Source organism: Schistocerca serialis, chromosome 7 (assembly GCF_023864345.2).
Source record: "Schistocerca serialis cubense isolate TAMUIC-IGC-003099 chromosome 7, iqSchSeri2.2, whole genome shotgun sequence".
Classification (NCBI taxonomy): domain Eukaryota; kingdom Metazoa; phylum Arthropoda; class Insecta; order Orthoptera; family Acrididae; genus Schistocerca; species Schistocerca serialis.
The window spans coordinates 622,952,110-622,973,842 of NC_064644.1; the positions used below are offsets into that span (position 1 = coordinate 622,952,110).

Sequence of the window (21,733 nt, forward strand, 5' to 3'; positions counted from 1 at the left end):
GCAAGAAAAATAGCGTAGTTAAGTGAAAACACACTAAACAGGAAGATTACATATTGGATAACCACAGCGACTGCATAGAAGCGATGGAAAAAACAATGCCTATAAATATCTAGGATACAGACAAAAAATAGGAATAGATAATACAAATATTAAAGAAGAACTAAAAAAAATATAAACAAAGACTAACAAAAATACTGAAAAAAGAACTGACAGCAAGTAACAAGACAAAAGCTATAAATACTTATGCTATACCAATATTGACGTACTCATTTGGAATAGTGATATGGAGTAACACAGACCTAGAAGCACTCAATGCACTTACACGATCACAATGCCACAAATATAGAATACATCACATACATTCAGCAACAGAAAGATTCACATTAAGCAGAAAGGAAGGAGGAAGGGGATTTATCGACATAAAAAACCTACATTATGGACAGGTAGACAATTTAAGAAAATTCTTTCTAGTATAAGCAGAAACTAGCAAAATACACAAAGCAATCACTCATATAAATACATTGGCTACACCACTGCAATTTCATAACCACTCCTAGAACCCTTTAGATCACATAACATCATCAGATACGAAGAAGGTAAATTGGAAAAAGAAAACACTACATGGCAAGCACACGTATCATCTAACACAGCCACACATCGATCAAGACGCATCTAACACATGGCTAACAAAAGGCAATATATACAGTGAGACGGAAGGATTCATGATTGCAATACAGGATCAAACAATAAACACCAGATATTACAGCAAGCATATTATTAAAGATCCCAACACCACAATAGATAAATGCAGACTTTGCAAATAACAAATAGAAACAGTAGATCACATAACAAGTGGATGTACAATACTAGCAAATACAGAATACCCCAGAAGACATGACAATGTAGCAAAAATAATACATCAACAACTTGCCCTACAACATAAACTAATAAAACAACATGTTCCCACACACAAGTATGCACCACAAAATGTACTGCAGAATGATGAATACAAATTGTACTGGAACAGAACCATAATAACAGATAAAACAACACCACATAACAAACCTGACATCATACTCGCCAATAAAAAGGAGAAATTAACACAACTAATTGAAATACCCATACCCAATACAACAAATATACAAAAGAAAACAGGAGAAATTGAAAAATACATCCAGCTGGCTGAGGAAGTCAAGGACATGTGGCATCAGGATAAAGTTGACATTGTACCAATTATACTATCAACTACAGGAGTCATACCACACAATATCCATCAGTACATCAATGCAATACAGCTACATCCAAACTTATATATACAACTACAGAAATCCATAATTATATCTAAAAACAAAGATGATGTGACTTACCGAACGAATATTATACATATATTATACACATATATTTTTCCCATGTGGAATGTTTCCCTCTATTATATTCGAAATCTGTAATTATTGATATATGTTCAATTACCTGAAAGTTCCTAAATGCAATATAACATATACCGTACAGTTAAAAGGAAGTCACACTTGATCAAGGTCCACGTCACTTTCCATTTTTGACCAGACATAACGTCTGAGAAATGAAAGAAATAATAATAATAATCCACTTTATAAGACAGAGATTTTTTAATATTTACTGTTTGTACATATTTTGTTTCCTTATTGGTTTGAATAAAGATCCCTTCTTTGTTGCACTTGCTAGCATCTACACTTAATTGTAATTTTAAACTTGGTCTCCAGTCATTGTTGTTTTGAGCAGTAGAAGATAAAATTTAGTGGATGTTTCAGAAGAAGATTTTGGACTATAACATACATCCCACAAAAAGTTATGAAATTGTACATTCCAATTACACTGATTACTGTGTGTCAAGTAATCCTGAAGCACCATGACATAGTTGTGACTGGTTCTCCAAGAGGATGAGGGGGAGAGAGAGGGAGAGAAAGGGAGAGAAAGAGAAAGAAAGGGAGGGGGGGGGGAAGAGAGAAAGAGAAAGAAAGGGAGGGGGGGGGGGGAAGAGAGAGAGAGAGAGAGAGAGAGAGAGAGAGAGAGAGAGAGAGAGAGAGAGAGATTTGATGAAGAGCAGAGAAGAAGGAAGAGAGAGAGATTTGATGAAGAGCAGAGAAGAAGGAAGAGGATGAAACATGGTACAGATTCGTGGCCTACTCCTCACAGGGCCACCAAGCTTCAAGTCCCCACCCGACCGATGGATCACTATCAACAATGTAGTCAGTCCTCACGTTGTAACACACAGAGAAGAGGTGGGACATTGCCTGATCAGGATACTTGTGCCACCACTCCTATTCTCCATGGTAGCCAAATGCTAGCAGTGAACATTTCATACACCACTAGGATTCAAACTGGCTTGCCTCTGAACAGAGCAGCACAACACAGAACAAGTGTATTCAGTGATGAAGGGAGGTTGACTAGCTGTCAGGTTACAAAAAATTCCCACCTCTGATGGGTACCTAAGGAAAATAGCCCATCTATAACAGCTGTTTTTCTGACTTATACAACCCGAGGCAAATAAAATGAACCAACACAAAGGAATTATCTGAATGAGATAGAAATCTGGATTTTGTGTACATATACAGATAAACAAACGATTACAATTTTAGAAAAATTGGATGGTTTATCCCAGAAAAAAGAGCTTCACAAACTGAGCAAATCAGTAATGCACTGGTCCAACTCTGGCCCTTATGCAAGCAGTTTTCATCTTGTTATTGGCTCATAGGTATGGTGAATATCCTCCTGAGTGATCCAATGCCAAATGTGGCCAAGTAGTGTGTTTGGTCGTCAAAATCTCAAGACTGTTTTAGTGCTGTGCCCATAACGCTCCAAACACACACTAGTCAGAAGAGATCTGGTGACGCTGTTGGTCGAGGTAACAATAGTCGAGCGTGAATACGAGCAGTAGAAACTCTCGCCGTGTATGAGCAGACATTATCTCAATGAAATGTGAGCCCAAAATGGCTTTCAATGAATGGCAACAAAATGAGGCACAGAATGCTGTCGTGTACCTCCATACTGTAAGGATGCCATGGATGACAACCCGAGGAGTCCTGCTGCAAATAGAAATAGCACACACCACTACTGGTTGTCAGGCTAAATGGCTAGTGACAGTAAGGTTGATATCTCACTGCTGCCTGTACATGCCTTCTGCCTGGAATCTCACTGACTGGAGTAGAATTGTCTTCAGTGATGAGTCCTGCTTTGAAGTGAGCCCCTATGACCACAATATACTATCACATACACAATCTGCAAACACAGCGAGACTTGTTTGTGCTTCAACATGGACTGCTTCTGTTATTTTGAGAAGACAGGCCAAGAATGAATGCCTTTCTGTAAGCCTCAATTGTCACCTTTAAGCTCTTATAATATATATCTTCAGGTAACTGGATCGCTCCAAATCATAGAAAAAACAGCCACAATCTAAGTGGGACCATGATTAATCACAACAAAAGTGTAGCATTTAGAACCTATCTGTCCCACATGGCCTACGATTGAGGAACTTATTGCACAATCTTCATTTGAAGCCATGCATGTTACTAACCAAACTTAACTGCTTTCAGCTAAAGTATTATTTAGAACCATGACATGACTCACCTGTTATTTTAGGGAATTGGAAAAAAACAATGCTTCTGCACATTCATCAGGTCCCACAACATACAACTGCAAGCGACATTCTGTAGATACCAGTTTCGAGTACATGCTAAAAACTGAAAAGTCAAAAACAAATTCCATCACACTCAAACCACTCCCCATATGGGCACAATTTTTCTGAAGAAAATTGTTTGAAAGGTATCATTTTACGAAAGGATATCGACAGCCATGAGATTCTGTATAATACTCACAAAAAAACTTATTTCTGACATTTTCTTCAAATCTCTCTCTCTCTGAGTGACACTAAGTTTTCTGAATGGCTAAAAAGACTTGTCAGACATTGTGTGAGTAGTGTAATGTAACGGACTACTGAAACTACCGATACCACCGGCTGGCAAGGTGTGCGGTGCCATCAATCAACTTGAAGGAGCAAGTGAACTACTACGTAAACATCAAGTGAAATATTATTATTTTGTTACAAAACTGTTTATATGATGACAATAGTGAGGTATATTGCCACAGAACTACATTATAAACACTTTTCATTTTTCATACTATGTTTTTCATATATGTACACGTGAGATGTGTAAAATATCGATATACAACCAAGGTTGGCAATACTGCACAGTTTGTAAGCTCTGTGAACAGAAACCAGTTGTTGGCGGGTGTAGAGACAGTGGGGAGTTGGTGTTGAGACGTCTTGTAATACGCATGATTTGAGAAGGTCAAGGATAGAGGGAATGAAATGATGTATTGGAAAAGTTGTTACATTGAAAATTATTGAATATCATCATGATCAGCATTTATAAAATAAAAGTTGGAAGTTTAACCATGCGTCAGTTCTTATGCAGCAAAATACACACCCTGGACCTCAAATTGATTTAACAAACAGTGGATGGCGAGATTCATCACTGGACAACGAGCGTGCAACAACAACCAATAAAGGTATGAAAGTTACATTACTCTAAATTCAAATTGTGATGATATCTATCTTTCTCCATGTCTTCAACCCTGTATGTACTCTTTGTTAGAGTGAACAGCATGATCGGGACTGGTGGTCGATTGACACACCAGGGAGACCACACAAGTTTAAAATGATAATTTGTAGCTTAATATACTACTACTGATAATAATTAATATTTGTCGCCCGGAGAAAGAGGTGCATTACAGTAGGCACAGCACATTTGGACAATTTTTGTGTTGCCAGCTCTAGCTGTGTAAGATTGTTAACAGTATAGTGGTACCCGTTAAACACACAATGGTAGCACACAAGTGTATCAGAAACGCGTATCAGATGGAACTTCACCCTTTGTGGTACAGGTAACACAAAGACAGGCAGACAGAGTGACCGTCAAATGACAATACGGACTTGATAGTTTTGCCAAATTGTGATCATCATGCAAACTGGTCATGTTGACCCTTGTGGGCTCAGATTTAGAAACACTGCTACCTGGACTGAGAATCCTTTGAAGACAGCTCTATCGAGGTTCGGCACTCCTCACATACTCACTAAAAACTGTAGGTCATTGCAGATTGTATTTTGCCGAGGGGACAGAACAGTGTGAAGCAACTTGGGCAACATTTTTTAATCTCCAAACATACCCAGCTCCTGTCCCACCTGTACTTCACTGCAGTATGTTCAGTTAGATTGTGATAAGCTGGACCTTAAGCAAAACAGCTTCTACTACTTCTCATTTGGTGGCAATAAATTGCAGAATTTTAAGTACATGAAGGTACATTAGTGGGAGAGGGAGACGAGTTACACAATATCACACAGAATACTGTTTAATAACTGATATTTTCCCAACAATGCTCCTTTTTACAGGTGGAGAAAAATTGTCACAAAATTTTAACCCTGGATAGCTGATGCCAGTAGGAACCAAAATTACTAACATCGTGTAGGTCGACAACGCACCATTTTTAAACTATGTAAACTTGGTGCTACACACACCAATTGGCCGTGGGATTGACTTGTTGCTGTTCATCAGTTGACGGGCAGTGCTACAACTGTCGGTTCACACAAACAAACATCCCTCGTGCAGTCACTGCCCCAACGCGATACGAACATGTGTCGAATAGGTCTCGATGTTTATCACCATCTCACATAAGAGGCATTCACACGTAAGCTTTGTTTCGGAGCACACACACATCATCTGCTATTTGTTGATACAGTGAGCATGGTAGCACAGTATTTGTTTGAAGAATGACGAGACACTGATTTTGTTCATGGACTAGCTAATGGTAATGCACATGAAGCTTGATGGTTGTATGAGGAACGGTACCCAGTAATATGTCACCCACACTCGCAAAACGTTTACAGCAATTCACCAATGAATTGGCGAATCAGGCTCGTTAGCAGGATATCGTGGTGATGCTGGAAGACCTCAAACATGATGGGACACTGCATTTGAAGAGACTGTTCTCAACCCCTTTGAGGAAGGACCTACAACAAGTACTCCAGCAGTTGGAAACAACATAGGGGTCACCCATCAGTTAGTCTGGAAGGTTTTGAGGAATGGTGGCCAGCATCCATTTACTTTCCACCCTGTTCAAGACCTAAATCCTGTGGGGGACAATGAAGACAGGCTAGAGTTTAGTCAGTGGTTTCTGCAACATGTTGCATGAGATCCCAACAACCCCCCCCCCCCCCCCCACCACCACCACCACCCCACCCTCACCCAATTGTGTTGCTTACCGACAAGTGTGCCTCCTACTGGGATGGTGTTTACAGCACTCAAAACATTGATTACTGGGCAAGGGGAAATCCTCATGTCATGTACATCCACGGACCCCAGGAACAATTTTCGCTCAACATTTGGGCAGGCGTTGTGGGTGACCATCTTACTGGGCCAGTCCGTCTACCCCCTCGACTTACTGGGGGAAATTACCTTCACTTTTTGAACGAACTCTACCAGGCCTGCTGGAAGATGTTCTCCTGGACACTCAGCTATGCAAGTGATTGCAGCATGGGGTGCCTCCAAATAACAGTCATGCTGTGCACGGATATTTAAATGAGCTTTTTGATGGCCAGGTAATTGGCAGAGGTGCCCGTAGGACACGGCCCACGCAGTCACCAAATTTTTTCCTGTGTGGATTCTACAAGGTTCTAGTTCACCCACCTGGGCACGATCCACCTAGAAACAAAGAGGAATTAATGCATCTCATTCAACATGCCGCCAATCACATCAAGGCCATGCCAGCAATCTTTGAAAGAGTTTGGCAAAACACCATTCGACATTACCAAGCTTGTGAACAATGCTACAAAAAAGGCCCTTTTAAGGGCCAAAAGAATTTGTAAAAGACTTTCTGTATGCAAACTAACAGCTGCTGATGATTTTGTTCCCAGTACATCTTATCATGAAACTACAATGGATGTGTCGGGACCCCGATGGATTTGCCCCTAGGGCCCAGAGTGGAAGGCTAGCATGCTACCATTGAGCATGTGGGCCGCCTCAGATACACCACGATTTCCAACAGGCAAAGCATTCCGGTCACACGTTGTCCAGAAAATCTGGCAACATGGCAATGCCACAGCCAATTGGAGCACATGACACCAAGTTTCCACAGTTTAAAAATTGTGCGTTGTTGACCTACACAACATTAGTAATTTTAGTTCCTACTGGCATCAGCTATCCAGAGTTCAAATTTCATGACGATTTTTCTCCACTCTGTATATGGATGACAACCATCACATAGGCCAAATTCAGAACGAGACCTCTGAGAACTACCCAACTCTGGGACGCAGTTGCCAGAAGAGTTGAGTGGCATCTGTGGGTCGCCATGCATTCAATACCAAGATGGTTTTGATTTGTATAAATTAGTGATTCCTGGACGATTGCAAAATTTAGGAGCAGCTACTACTTTTCACGCAGAAATGAAGGAGGAGATTTTTGGAGATCAAGACCTGGACGCCGCACGAGAGAAGACATGTTAACATGGTAAAGGATGAACTCTTATCTACGCCATTTCCCCCTATTAATCACATTTTGTTATTCTCTGTTCTCCTTCAAATAGTTGTTTTAGTGGAAATTGGTTTGACTTTTGCCCAGAAACGCCACAAGAACCACCCCAACAATAGCTTTTCCGAATCACAAAGTCCGATAACTTTTCTGTAATACGAAGTCCGATTTGCATTTCATTCTTTCCCTTTTTCACGGTCATCAACGATTTTAAACCCCCACCCCCATTTCATTCACCATTTCTTCCCACATTTTCAACCTTTTCTTTTCTTCTTTTTTATGAACCACTACATCTGGCTCCCGCTACAGGACACAATTTTCGGAAGTGTCGTTTTTGAGCAAATTTGAAACTTTAATTTGTATTTTTTTTCCCCAACAGAGAATAACCAAAAATCCTGAAGTTTAAAGGGTAACGAAAACACCAACTTCATTGTACCTGAGCAAATGATTATACAACAATACTGTAAAGAATTTTTGTAGCTAATTCAATCTGTTTTTCTTTGCATGGCATATATTGATGCAAAACTGTTATTTTGAGACCTTTTGGTGATTATCAGATGGAGATGTATTAAGAAAATCCATATTTTGACGAATACGATTTACGCAAAAGTGATTGACCAGCCGCTGCAGCACAGAAAATTTAATGGTGAGTCACACAATTATGTTTCATGCAAACATTCAATAGCCAACTGCAGAATCCATTTTTCCCTTTCCACACATCCTGTAGTTTTCTTCTCCAAAATTATCTATCTCTATAGTAGTTTGTGATAATTATAGTATTGTTGTAGCATATGAAGATCGTGAATTTGACCGCCAAACAGTCATTTGTCACAAAAAATTCTGTCAGCCCTGCTGCATCTTTCTCAACCATTGTTGCAATAGAGCAATCATTTACATTGACGAGAAAATATTTCAACCTAAATTTGAGTCAAATCTTTATTAATCAGACTTATATTATTCCCTTTTTGACTTACGATTATACATCCTATTACAATGGAAAGCGGTAAGGTCGAGATAGTTTCGGCAGATGAGTTAAGTGAACTAGATTCATCGTTCAACCAACAAGAAAGTCCACGTTTCCCTCCATGGACGAGTTCACAGATCAATGCAATGATTTTGCCTCAAACTCGCAACATTTGTCATAATACACAGATAGTGACTTTAAATGACGAAATGTGGAAAGGACGCGAGACTAGACCGTCAGCGCCATTGTTAACATCAATGTGAGAACCGAATGAGACAAATTCAGCAACGTGACACAAATCGGACACAGGAGACTGACAAACTGGACCGACTATTAGAGTTATTTACAGATATGAAACGAGACGTTAGGCAGAAAATTGACGCAAAACTGGACGCACTTGGTCAAGACTTCAAACAAAGGCTAGATAAAAGCGACGAAAAATTTGACGTATTAAACCGCACTATGACCGAAAATTTTGAACGAACGACAAAACAGATGACAGAATTAAATAACACCACTCAACAGCTCACCCAGCGATTTGAGACATTGTCCGACCGAGTCACTAAACAGGAAGAAACTTTGGTTACATTCACACATGAAACAAAAAACAATATCACCCGATGTGAGAATCAGTTAAATCAAATAGTTAATGTGCAGCAGGAAGTGAACACCCGTGTGAAAGAGTTAGCTCAGGCCCACACTTCAGCTGGCTCCACCCAAGAAAAGCTGGCTGAAGAAGTGGGAAATATTACCCAGCAGCTCACAATGGTAGTTCATTAACAAACCAATCTCAAAGAAAAGATAGAAAAATTAGAAGACCGAGCGGACCTCGCGTCACTAAACAACGACACCAACATGGCCGAAAGAATTGTACACGAATGTAAATTGTGTGACGACTATCTGGACAAACAACTTGAAACAATTACACTGGACATACTTTCAAAAACAAAGACACATGTTAAAGACGAGACAAAACATATGGAAGACGAAGTGAGAAAATTACGAGACAATGTTGTGCCGTGTTTGGCGATTGGTGCAAACGCATCGTCAGGGAACGACAGAACAGCTAAAACCATGGCTAATGACACAGACAGAACACCTATTGTGGAATCGCCCATTTCCATTCAAAATTAAAATGTGCCGCTTTCTTTTCCACCAAACGAGCAATATCACAGTAAAACACCTAGAGTAGCAAGTGACATAAACCGCATCAATACAGTTATGCCAACCGGCATGGCCGATGACACGTTTGTAAGGCATGGGTATTTCCAGACATTTTCCAGTGAGGACAAGCACAAAGTCCACCCTATTGTGTTTATTAGATCATTTAACGGTGTTTTTCCACGAAGTAGGTCAGAAGTTGATAAAATCAGATACGTCACCAATATCATGAGAGGACGAGCAGCTAAGTGGGGTGCCGCTATGAAACGGCGGTGCCTTACGTTTGAACAGTTCGAACCAGCCTTCTTGGACGAATTCTGGTCCGAGATTGAGCCACAGTGTCTAAGGAGAGAACTGTGTAACCCCCGAGACCTATGACCCTAAAAAAAGAGACATTAAGACAACACTTGGAGAGGTACCTAGACAAGATACTCTACAGGTCCAAACCAGCCGATATGCCAGCGATAATTGACACTTTAAAGAGCCACTTACCCTTTCCATACCGAGACAGATTGATAGGAGTACCGGAGAATGACGTTAAGACTTTCTTAAACATCTTAGATCAAATGGACGTAGCTTACAGAGGCGATTCACACCATTCAAATTTTACTCATATTAGTAACCAAAATCAGCACCCACCCCAAAGGAACCTTAGTGACGGTGGTTGGTGGAACCATGCCTGCGATGCCTGCGCGCGAAACATATTCAAATGGAAACGTGTATGACGGTAGGAACAACCGCAGAAATTCGTGGAATAATATCAACAATAATTATCACCCATATCAAAATGGTAACTACATGCAAAATGAAAATCACAGACAGTACAACAACAACAGCAACGGGAATAGGAGACGTGAGAATAACCGGTACAACCCGGGCTACTTTTACAGGGACATGCCCTATAACGGACATAATTACCACCAAAACAACATCAATCCCAACAATCACCGACAGAATATGTGGAACACACAAAATTCACGCATGATAAATCATAACCCTCCACGGAATCTGCCGTTTCCCAGTACAGTTATGCACTCCCCGCCACGAAGTAGCAATAACAATTGCAGCGCGCCATCAGCTGACGCGTGGGCGACAACCGGCTGGAATGTAAACATAGTGGAGCTGGTCAATGAACCCGGCCAAACACAGCAGACGATGGAAAACAGTCGACGACCGAGCCAAGCCCTCGTGCTTCGGTCGTGAGGTGTTGTAAGAGCGCAACGGCTTAGACGGTTTATTTCCTCAGGTACGACAACAAAATGACAGGAGAACAGGACTTAACAGACGAGAAAAACATTAAGTCAGACAGCTGTGTTAAAGAATTCATACAAGCTATGGCATGGGTTTAGTTTAACGATTATGATGTACACATTTTATTCGATACTGGTGCTGCTGCAAGTGTGATGTCAACCGCATTCTATAATGAATTGAAACAAATTATAAACATACCTGCTTCACCCGTACAGAATTGCCACGTGGTTACTGCCACAGGTACTAAATCTAAGAACATACGCATGCCAATCCTAGTCAACTTCACGTTTTCCAGTACACAGTTCAAGTGTAATTTTCTGATTGTAGACACGCTTATTGTACACTGCATCATAGGGATGGATTTCTTGAATGAACACAAAGCAATCATAGATTTAAGTAATGGTATATGTCAATTATCTGTAGGAGAACAACTAATCAATGTTGAACTTAACAAGACGATTGAACCACGACAAAAACATCACAAAGTAAGTCAATTTCAATTGGTATATCCTACCATACCCCCCCCATGAACCATGGACCTTGCCGTTGGTGGGGAGGCTTGCGTGCCTCAGCGATACAGATAGCCGTACCGTAGGTGCAACCACAACGGAGGGGTATCTGTTGAGAGGCCAGACAAACGTGTGGTTCCTGAAGAGGGGCAGCAGCCTTTTCAGTAGTTGCAAGGGCAACAGTCTGGATGATTGACTGATCTGGCCTTGTAACAATAACCAAAACGGCCTTGCTGTGCTGGTACTGCGAACGGCTGAAAGCAAGGGGAAACTACAGCCGTAATTTTTCCCGAGGGCATGCAGCTTTACTGTATGATTACATGATGATGGCGTCCACTTGGGTAAAATATTCCGGAGGTAAAATAGTCCCCCATTCGGATCTCCGGGCGGGGACTACTCAAGAGGATGTCGTTATCAGGAGAAAGAAAACTGGCGTTCTACGGATCGGAGCATGGAATGTCAGATCCCTTAATCGGGCAGGAAGGTTAGAAAATTTAAAAAGGGAAATGGATAGGTTGAAGTTCGATATAGTGGGAATTAGTGAAGTTCGGTGGCAGGAGGAACAAGACTTTTGGTCAGGTGACTACAGGGTTATAAACACAAAATCAAATAGGGGGAATGCAGGTGTAGATTTAATAATGAAAAGGAAAATGGGAATGCGGGTAAGCTACTACAAACAGCATAGTGAACGCATTATTGTGGCCAAGATAGATACGAAGCCCACACCTACTACAGTAGTACAAGTTTATATGCCAACTAGCTCTGCAGATGACGAAGAAATTGAAGAAATGTATGATGAAATAAAAGAAATTATTCAGATTGTGAAGGGAGACGAAAATTTAATAGTCATGGGTGACTGGAATTCGAGTGTAGGAAAGGGAGAGAAGGAAACATAGTAGGTGAATATGGATTGGGGGACAGAAATGAAAGAGGAAGCCGCCTGGTAGAATTTTGCACAGAGCACAACATAATCATAACTAACACTTGGTTTAAGAATCATGAAAGAAGGTTGTATACACGGAAGAACCCTGGAGATACTAAAAGGTACTAAAAGGTACTATTGTAATAGGGGGAGACTTCAATCTACCAGGTATAGAATGGGATAGTCACACAATCAGAACTGGAGCCAGGGACAGAGACTCTTGTGACATTATCCTGACTGCCTTGTCCGAGAATTACTTCGAGCAGATAGTTAGAGAACCAACTCGTGAAGCTAACGTTTTAGACCTCATAGCAACAAAGAGACCGGAACTTTTCGACTCCGTGAATGTAGAAGAGGGTATCAGTGATCATAAGTCAGTGGTTGCATCAATGACTACAAGTGTAATAAGAAATGCCAAGAAAGGAAGGAAAATATATTTGCTTAACAAGAGTGATAGGGCACAAATCGCAGAATATCTGAGTGACCACCATCAAACGTTCATTTGTGAGGAAGAGGATGTGGAGCAAAAATGGAAAAAATTCAGAAACATCGTCCAGTACGCCTTAGATAAGTTCGTACCGACTAAGGTCCAAAGCGAGGGGAAAGATCCACCGTGGTATAACAATCATGTACGAAAGGTACTACGGAAACAAAGAAAGCTTCATCATAGGTTTAAGCGTAGTCGAATCATAGCTGATAAGGAAAAGCTGAACGAAGCGAAAAAGAGCGTAAAGAGAGCAATGAGAGAAGCATTCAACGAATTCGAACATAAAACATTGGCAAACAATCTAAACAAGAACCCTAAAAAGTTTTGGTCATATGTAAAATCGGTAAGCGGATCTAAATCCCCTATTCAGTCACTCGTTGACCACGATGGCACCGAAACAGAGGACGACCGAAGAAAGGCAGAAATACTGAATTCAGTGTTCCGAAACTGTTTCACTGCGGAAAATCGTAACACGGTCCCTGACTTCAGCCGTCGCACGGACGCCAAAATGGAAAATATTGAAATAAACGATATCGGAATTGAAAAACAACTGCTATCACTTAGTAGCGGAAAAGCATCCGGACCAGACGAGATACCCTTAAGATTCTACAGTGATTATGCTAAAGAACTTGCCCCCTTTCTATCAGCAATTTATCGTAGATCGCTGGAAGAACGTAAAGTACCTAGCGACTGGAAGAAAGCGCAGGTCGTTCCCATTTTCAAGAAGGGTCATAAATCAGATGCGAATAATTATAGGCCTATTTCGCTTACGTCAATCTGTTGTAGAATAATGGAACATGTTTTGTGTTCTCGTATTATGACGTTCTTAGATAATACAAATCTCCTTCATCATAACCAACATGGATTCCGCAAACAGAGATCATGTGAAACTCAGCTCGCCCTATTTGCCCAAGAAATTCACAGTGCCGTAGACACTGGCGAGCAGATTGATGCCGTATTCCTGGACTTCAGGAAGGCATTTGATACGGTTCCGCACTTACGTTTAGTGAAAAAAATACGAGCTTACGGAATATCGGACCAGGTTTGTGATTGGATTCAGGATTTCCTAGAAGAAAGAACACAACATGTCATTCTTAACGGTTCAAAATCTGCAGATGTAGAGGTAATTTCGGGAGTACCGCATGGAAGCGTGATAGGACCTTTATTGTTTACAATATACATAAATGACTTAGTTGACAACATCGGTAGCTCCGTGAGGCTATTTGCAGATGACACGGTTGTCTACAAGAAAGTAGCAACATCAGAAGACTCGTACGTACTCCAGGAGGACCTGCAGAGGATTAATGCATGGTGCGACAGCTGGCAGCTTTCCCTAAACGTAGATAAATGTAATATAATGCGCATACATAGGGGCAGAAATCCATTCCAGTACGATTATGCCATAGGTGGTAAATCATTGGAAGCGGTAACGACCGTAAAATACTTAGGAGTTACTATCCGGAGCGATCTGAAGTGGAATGATCACATAAAACAAATAGTGGGAAAAGCAGGCGCCAGGTTGAGATTCATAGGAAGAATTCTAAGAAAATGTGACTCATCGACGAAAGAAGTAGCTTACAAAACGCTTGTTCGTCCGATTCTTGAGTATTGCTCATCAGTATGGGACCCTTACCAGGTTGGATTAATAGAAGAGATAGACATGATCCAGCGAAAAGCAGCGCGATTCGTCATGGGGACATTTAGTCAGCGCGAGAGCGTTACGGAGATGCTGAACAAGCTCCAGTGGCGGACACTTCAAGAAAGGCGTTACGCAATACGGAGAGGTTTATTATCGAAATTACGAGAGAGCACATTCCGGGAAGAGATGGGCAACATATTACTACCACCCACATATATCTCGCGTAATGATCACAACGAAAAGATCCGAGAAATTAGAGCAAATACGGAGACTTACAAGCAGTCGTTCTTCCCACGCACAATTCGTGAATGGAACAGGGAAGGGGGGATCAGATAGTGGTACAATAAGTACCCTCCGCCACACACCGTAAGGTGGCTCGCGGAGTATAGATGTAGATGTAGATGTATCAGATAGATTATATAATGGTAAGACAGAGATTTAGGAACCAGGTTTTAAATTGTAAGACATTTCCAGGGGCAGATGTGGACTCTGACCACAATCTATTGGTTATGACCTGTAGATTAAAACTGAAGAAACTGCAAAAAGGTGGGAATTTAAGGAGATGGGACCTGGATAAACTAAAAGAACTAGAGGTTGTAGAGAGATTCAGGGAGAGCATAAGGGAGCAATTGACAGGAATGGGGGAAATAAATACAGTAGAAGAAGAATGGGTAGCTTTGAGGGATGAAGTAGTGAAGTCAGCAGAGGATCAAGTAGGTAAAAAGACGAGGGCTAGTAGAAATCCTTGGGTAACAGAAGAAATATTGAATTTAATTGATGAAAGGAGAAAATATAAAAATGCAGTAAGTGATACAGGCAAAAAGGAATACAAACGTCTCAAAAATGAGATCGACAGGAAGTGCAAAATGGCTAAGCAGGAATGGCTAGAGGACAAATGTAAGGATGTAGAGGCCTATCTCACTAGGGGTAAGATAGATACCGCCTACAGGAAAATTAAAGAGACCTTTGGAGATAAGAGAACGACTTGTATGAATATCAAGAGCTCAGATGGAAACACAGTTCTAAGCAAAGAAGGGAAAGCAGAAAGGTGGAAGGAGTATATAGAGGGTCTATACAAGGGCGATGTACTTGAGGACAATATTATGGAAATGGACGAGGATGTAGATGAAGATGAAATGGGAGATACGATACTGCGTGAAGAGTTTGACAGAGCACTGAAAGACCTGAGTCGAAACAAGGCCCCCGGAGTAGACAATATTCCATTGGAACTACTGACGGCCGTGGGAGAGCCAGTCCTGACAAAACTCTTACCATCTGGTGAGCAAGATGTATGAAACAGGCGAAATACCCTCAGACTTCAAGAAGAATATAATAATTCCAATCCCAAAGAAAGCAGGTGTTGACAGATGTGAAAATTACTGAACTATGAGCTTAATAAGTCACAGCTGCAAAATACTAACACGAATTCTTTACAGACGAATGGAAAAACTAGTAGAAGCCAACCTCGGGGAAGATCAGTTTGGATTCCGTAGAAACAATGGAACACGTGAGGCAATACTGACCTTACGACTTATCTTAGAAGAAAGATTAAGGAAAAGCAAACCTACGTTTCTAGCATTTGTAGACTTAGAGAAAGCTTTTGACAATGTTGACTGGAATACTCTCTTTCAAATTCTAAAGGTGGCAGGGGTAAAATACAGGGAGGGAAAGGCTATTTACAATTTGTACAGAAACCAGATGGCAGTTATAAGAGTCGAGGGAAATGAAAGGGAAGCAGTGGTTGGAAAGGGAGTAAGACAGGGTTGTAGCCTCTCCCCGATGTTGTTCAATCTGTATATTGAGCAAGCAGTAAAGGAAACAAAAGAAAAATTCGGAGTAGGTATTAAAATTCATGGAGAAGAAATAAAAACTTCGAGGTTCGCCGATGACATTGTAATTCTGTCAGAGACAGCAAAGGACTTGGAAGAGCAGTTGAATGGAATGGACAGTGTCTTGAAAGGAGGATATAAGATGAACATCAACAAAAGCAAAACAAGGATAATGGAATGTAGTCTAATTAAGTCGGGTGATGCTGAGGGAATTAGATTAGGAAATGAGGCACTTAAAGTAGTAAAGGAGTTTTGCTATTTGGGGAGCAAAATAACTGATGATGGTCGAAGTAGAGAGGATATAAAATGTAGGCTGGCAATGGCAAGGAAAGCGTTTCTGAAGAAGAGAAATTTGTTAACATCCAGTATTGATTTAAGTGTCAGGAAGTCATTTCTGAAAGTATTCGTATGGAGTGTAGCCATGTATGGAAGTGAAACATGGACGATAAATAGTTTGGACAAGAAGAGAATAGAAGCTTTCGAAATGTGGTGCTACAGAAGAATGCTGAAGATTAGATGGGTAGATCACGTAACTAATGAGGAAGTATTGAATAGAATTGGGGAGAAGAGAAGTTTGTGGCACAACTTGACCAGAAGAAAGGATCAGTTGGTAGGACATGTTCTGAGGCATCAAGGGATCACTAATTTAGTATTGGAGGGCAGCGTGGAGGGTAAAAATCGTAGAGGGAGACCAAGAGATGAATACACTAAGCAGATTCAGAAGGATGTAGGTTGCAGTAGGTACTGGGAGATGAAAAAGCTTGCACAGGATAGAGTAGCATGGAGAGCTGCATCAAACCAGTCTCAGGACTGAAGACCACAACAACAACAACAACATCCTACCATAGTTAGTGTATGTAATTTAACACTTGAAGATTCAGACTATCAGGAGATTGAGCAGGATTTATTGTATCAGACATGTGTTGAATCTGACTATTTAACGAAACAACAGCGAGAAGAATTGTACAAATTATTATGTGATTATGCACAAGTTTTCAGTGAGAGGCCTGGTGTAATCAGAGGTTATGGCTACAAAATGGATGTTAAGCCACATAAGACTTATTTTAGGACACATTATAATATTCCATGGGCGAAGAAACCTGCAGTTTTACGCGAAATCGAGAGTATGTTGACCTGGGGTGTCATAGAAAAATCACATTCCCCTTATTGCAATCCTATCCTGGCAGTAGACAAGCAAGATGGCAATGTCAGATTGGTGCTAGACGCATGTGAAATCAACAAAATTAAAACAACTGAACAGGAAATGGCAGCTATTATATTCAGGTCCTTTCAGAATAGCAAGCATACCTCACCCAGGTTGTTACTCCCTAGAATACCCGTTATCTCACAAGCCGAGGGTGCTGCATCCCCACAGACATTTGAAACCCTTTGTGCACTAAAACAACATAATATAATGACAACTAATTTGGACATGAACAAGTCGCTGTGAAAAAGAGATCGTAAATATTTGTACTGAATACACGAACATTAAGTTATACAGCCTAAGAACACAAACATTAATTTATGGAAATTATATACTGCAGTTACACTTGCACACATAACTATGAAGAGAATGTAAACCCAGGTAAGTACACTTACTGAATGAGAAAAGATATTCATACAGGAATGAGATCTATGCAGGTTACATTTGTTGTTAATTGTAAATTGCAAGGTGAATCAACAACTAGTTATTTTAAGACACTATAATGAGAGGTGATAATAGCTACTGAGATCAGTAGTGACATAGGTATGTAGCAAAATGAATGAGGATGTAAGAATGAATGATCAGTATGAATGAGTTAATATTTAGGTTAATATAAGAAGGTAAGTTACTGTGAAGTAGTTGATGGAAACAAGAGATTATTTGAGGAAAATATTATTGGAGTTTTATGAGAATGGAAGTGCGAGATGGCCCCACGTATGTGATAGGGCCTATATTAATGTTTGATGAGGAATATGTGAGTAAGGAATGAATGAGAATGTTTTGGTAATATTGTGCTACATAGAGAAGTGAGAAAACAGTCCACATCTTTAAGATTAGGTGGCCTACGTAACAATTTCAGTTTGAAAGAAAACATTTGTGATGAGTTAGATACACATTTAACATCTTGTACTCACGTGTTCTATTTTCATTGCCCTTGAAAATGAATGAATGCAAGATAAGCAGATTGAACATAATGAAGATTACAGCTGTTGAAAGAAGTGTAATAAGAATGTAACTTGGAAACACATTAGCTTTAATTTATTTCAGAAGTGTAACTTAGTAACCTTTCATTAAGTTTTGTTAAGCCACCGTGTGGAAGAAAACATTTACAGTTTGTGTTCAGACAGGAGAATGATATTTTAAGGAACTTCAGTTGAAATACAGTTTTTACACAGCCCTCATGTAAATACATTTGTATAAAGAAAATTACAAAAGTGAAATTTAGTGCCATGATAGCCTTTATTATACTTACACACAACAGAAAACCCTGAGGAAGCAAAAGATAGGAGAGTTATTAAGGCCATTTTGTGACTTGTACAACACCTCCACTTAAGCGAACAGATGACAAAATTACATCTGCGTTGAAGACAATATTTGGCTTTTCAGGCTATGAAAGGTAAATGCAAAGGAGCAGTGACCAGCCGACGTCGAGCCTCAGACACTGAGTATGAGATATTTTACTGTCAATTATAATACTACGTTCTTTATTTATGTTTTATAGAAATAAATGATATATATACACACACACGCACATACATGATGTTTCTACTGCACTAAAGTAGAAGGGAGTTAATGGTCAACCTTGGGAGAGGAAATTTGGTACGTTATTATATTACACACATTATGAGAGAGACAATCTCTGAGAGATATATTTTCCATTTGAATAGACAGTATCCACAAGAAGTGGACATATCGAGGAAGTACTGAGCAGATATGTGATTTACTCATGCAATGATTTGTTAAGGTATAATACACTTAGTCATATGAACAGTCAGAACACAAACTGAGAATCTGTCATGATGTTACACTACACATACTTGACGTAAGGACACACATTTACCCATGATTTGGTAAATGGTAAGCACCTCCTTTCACACACCCCTTGAAGGTGATGCAAACGTTATAATGTATTATGTTCTTTGTTTATGTAGTAGCTGTAGGATTTGGTAGTTTATAGGTAGTGACTAGTTCCTTCCATTCTGCCGGCCGAAGTGGCCGTGCGGTTAAAGGCGCTGCAGTCTGGAACCGCAAGACCGCTACGGTCGCAGGTTCGAATCCTGCCTCGGGCATGGATGTTTGTGATGTCCTTAGGTTAGTTAGGTTTAACTAGTTCTAAGTTCTAGGGGACTAATGACCTCAGCAGTTGAGTCACATAGTGCTCAGAGGCATTTGAACCTTCCATTCTCTTTCTTTCTCCATTATCCTACCACCTCCTGCAGCTGGGTATTGTTTGTTTATGGAATGTAAGAATATGTTGTGTGACAGTAAACATTCAGATGTGAATAAAAAGACATGAAGAAAATTAAGTATTTTGAAAAAGGATTAATGATGGCATTACAAGACTGGTCAACCACTAGCCAGATATGTAATCAAAAGAAAGAAATGAATAATAAATGAAGGAAAGCCCTTGCTTTAAATATTAAGTCTGATACCTCTTGGCACGCCCAAATCTGAATAAAGAAACTCATAATGATCATAAACCCCAATGAAAGAAAGCCAATGGGACTTAGTATAATTTTTAGTGTAAATATTTCACATGCATACTCTTGTAAATTTATATGTATTTGTATACGTGTTAAAACTTTGCACATTGTCAACATATTTTGAAATGTGACCACGAAATGTAAGCTTTCATAATTAACGATGTAAACATGCTGGGACACAGTGAAGTTTGTTAAAATGTAAATATGGCAAAAAGTGTTGCAAACTGTGTACGTTGTAAACGACGAAATTTGTGTTATTTGTGAAACTTCTGGTGCATAAACCAAATAACTGTTTGTAAACCAACATAAACTGCAATTTATTTCGACGATAATGAGGATTTTCACACTGCAAATGAACGTTTGTTGGCGAGTGTAAACAACGTGATGAAACACCTACCTTTGCGAACTTCGAAGCCGTTGTTCCTGGCCACCTTTCAGATGCTTCGGAGACACAAACTCAGCAACTGTAGTAGGCGACGTGGAGGCTATTGTTCCCGGGCCATATGTGGTCGATGTAGTTTTTAGTCATGAAAACGCACTAGGACCTGGAGTGCTGTGTCGTAACAGAAGATATGGACATTGCTTCATATCACGCACACGCTCAATCTTATTGTGTCACCGGACTTAACATGCATAGTATTCACTTTCACATAGTGTTCATTACAAGTTATTATTCCAGCATAAATGGCAAGACTGTCATAACACAACGATTTTGAAACTGCCGGACGCGACGACACAGTGATGCTATTGCGCATGTGCAAAGACTAAGGCTGCCAGAGATGGATTGGGAATGAAACGCTGGAAGCACACAACATTAACTGCGCTGGCGAGCAGCTTGCTCAAACAAACTCTATGTTAATATATGTATATTAATTTTGTAAACAGTATCAAATCTGTAACAATTGTATGTAGTATATAGGTTTAGAAAGTAAATATTGACAAAGATTATCCCCTAAGAATGCAAATGGCCTTTCCTATGAAAATATGTGTATATTGACATTTAGGTATATCTATTACATTGTTTCCTAGCCTGCCACGCTAAATGTTTTAGCGTGACAGTCGAGGGGGCGATGTAGCGGGACTTTGAATTTCGCCGCGCTACACTCGTTACCTCAGATATATATATATATATATATATTCTCTGCCGTCGAGCGCTCGTACAGCTGCGACGGTATAATTTATAAGAAAATGAAGGTACTAAAATTGTAACTCTTTTTGTTTTACTACCCGCTTTTGTCTCTGAGAGCGGAAGCTTAACTTACTTATTAGCTAGTCTTGGTCGGATTAAGACGAAAAAACTTATTGATGTGCAGACGTATTGTGGAAGTTTATATGAATTTCGGAGGATGGAAGCAGAAACGTAAAATACATTGCATTCAGTATCAAGATGATTTTGATTTGTATACATCAGTAATTCCTGGACAATGAAATTTATTGCAAAATTTCGGAGCAGCTAAGACTTTTCACGCTGAAATGAAGCAGGAGATTTTTGGAGAACAAGAGCTAGACGCCGCACGAGAGAAGACATGTTAACATGGTAAAGGATGAACTCATATCTACGCCATCTCCCCCTGTTAATCGTATTTTGTTACTCTCTGTTTTCTTTCAAATAGTTTTTGTAGTGGAAATTGGTTTGACTTTTGTTCAGAAACGTCACAAGGACCACCCCAACAATAGCTTTTCCGAATCACGAAGTCCGATAACTTTTCTGTAATACGAAGTCCA

General features: G+C 40.1%; 1 protein-coding gene across 2 annotated transcripts in view; it reads right to left on the bottom strand.

The window, feature by feature from the left end:
- LOC126412304 (uncharacterized) overlaps nt 1-20,779 on the bottom strand; it is a 49,273-nt gene extending 28,494 nt beyond the window's left edge. For both annotated transcript variants that reach the window (XR_007575273.1, XR_007575272.1), the window contains exon 1: nt 20,406-20,779. The gene's annotated coding sequence lies outside the window, so the exon portion shown is untranslated. The remainder of the gene's footprint in view (nt 1-20,405) is intronic.
- Nucleotides 20,780-21,733: the final 954 nt, after the last annotated feature.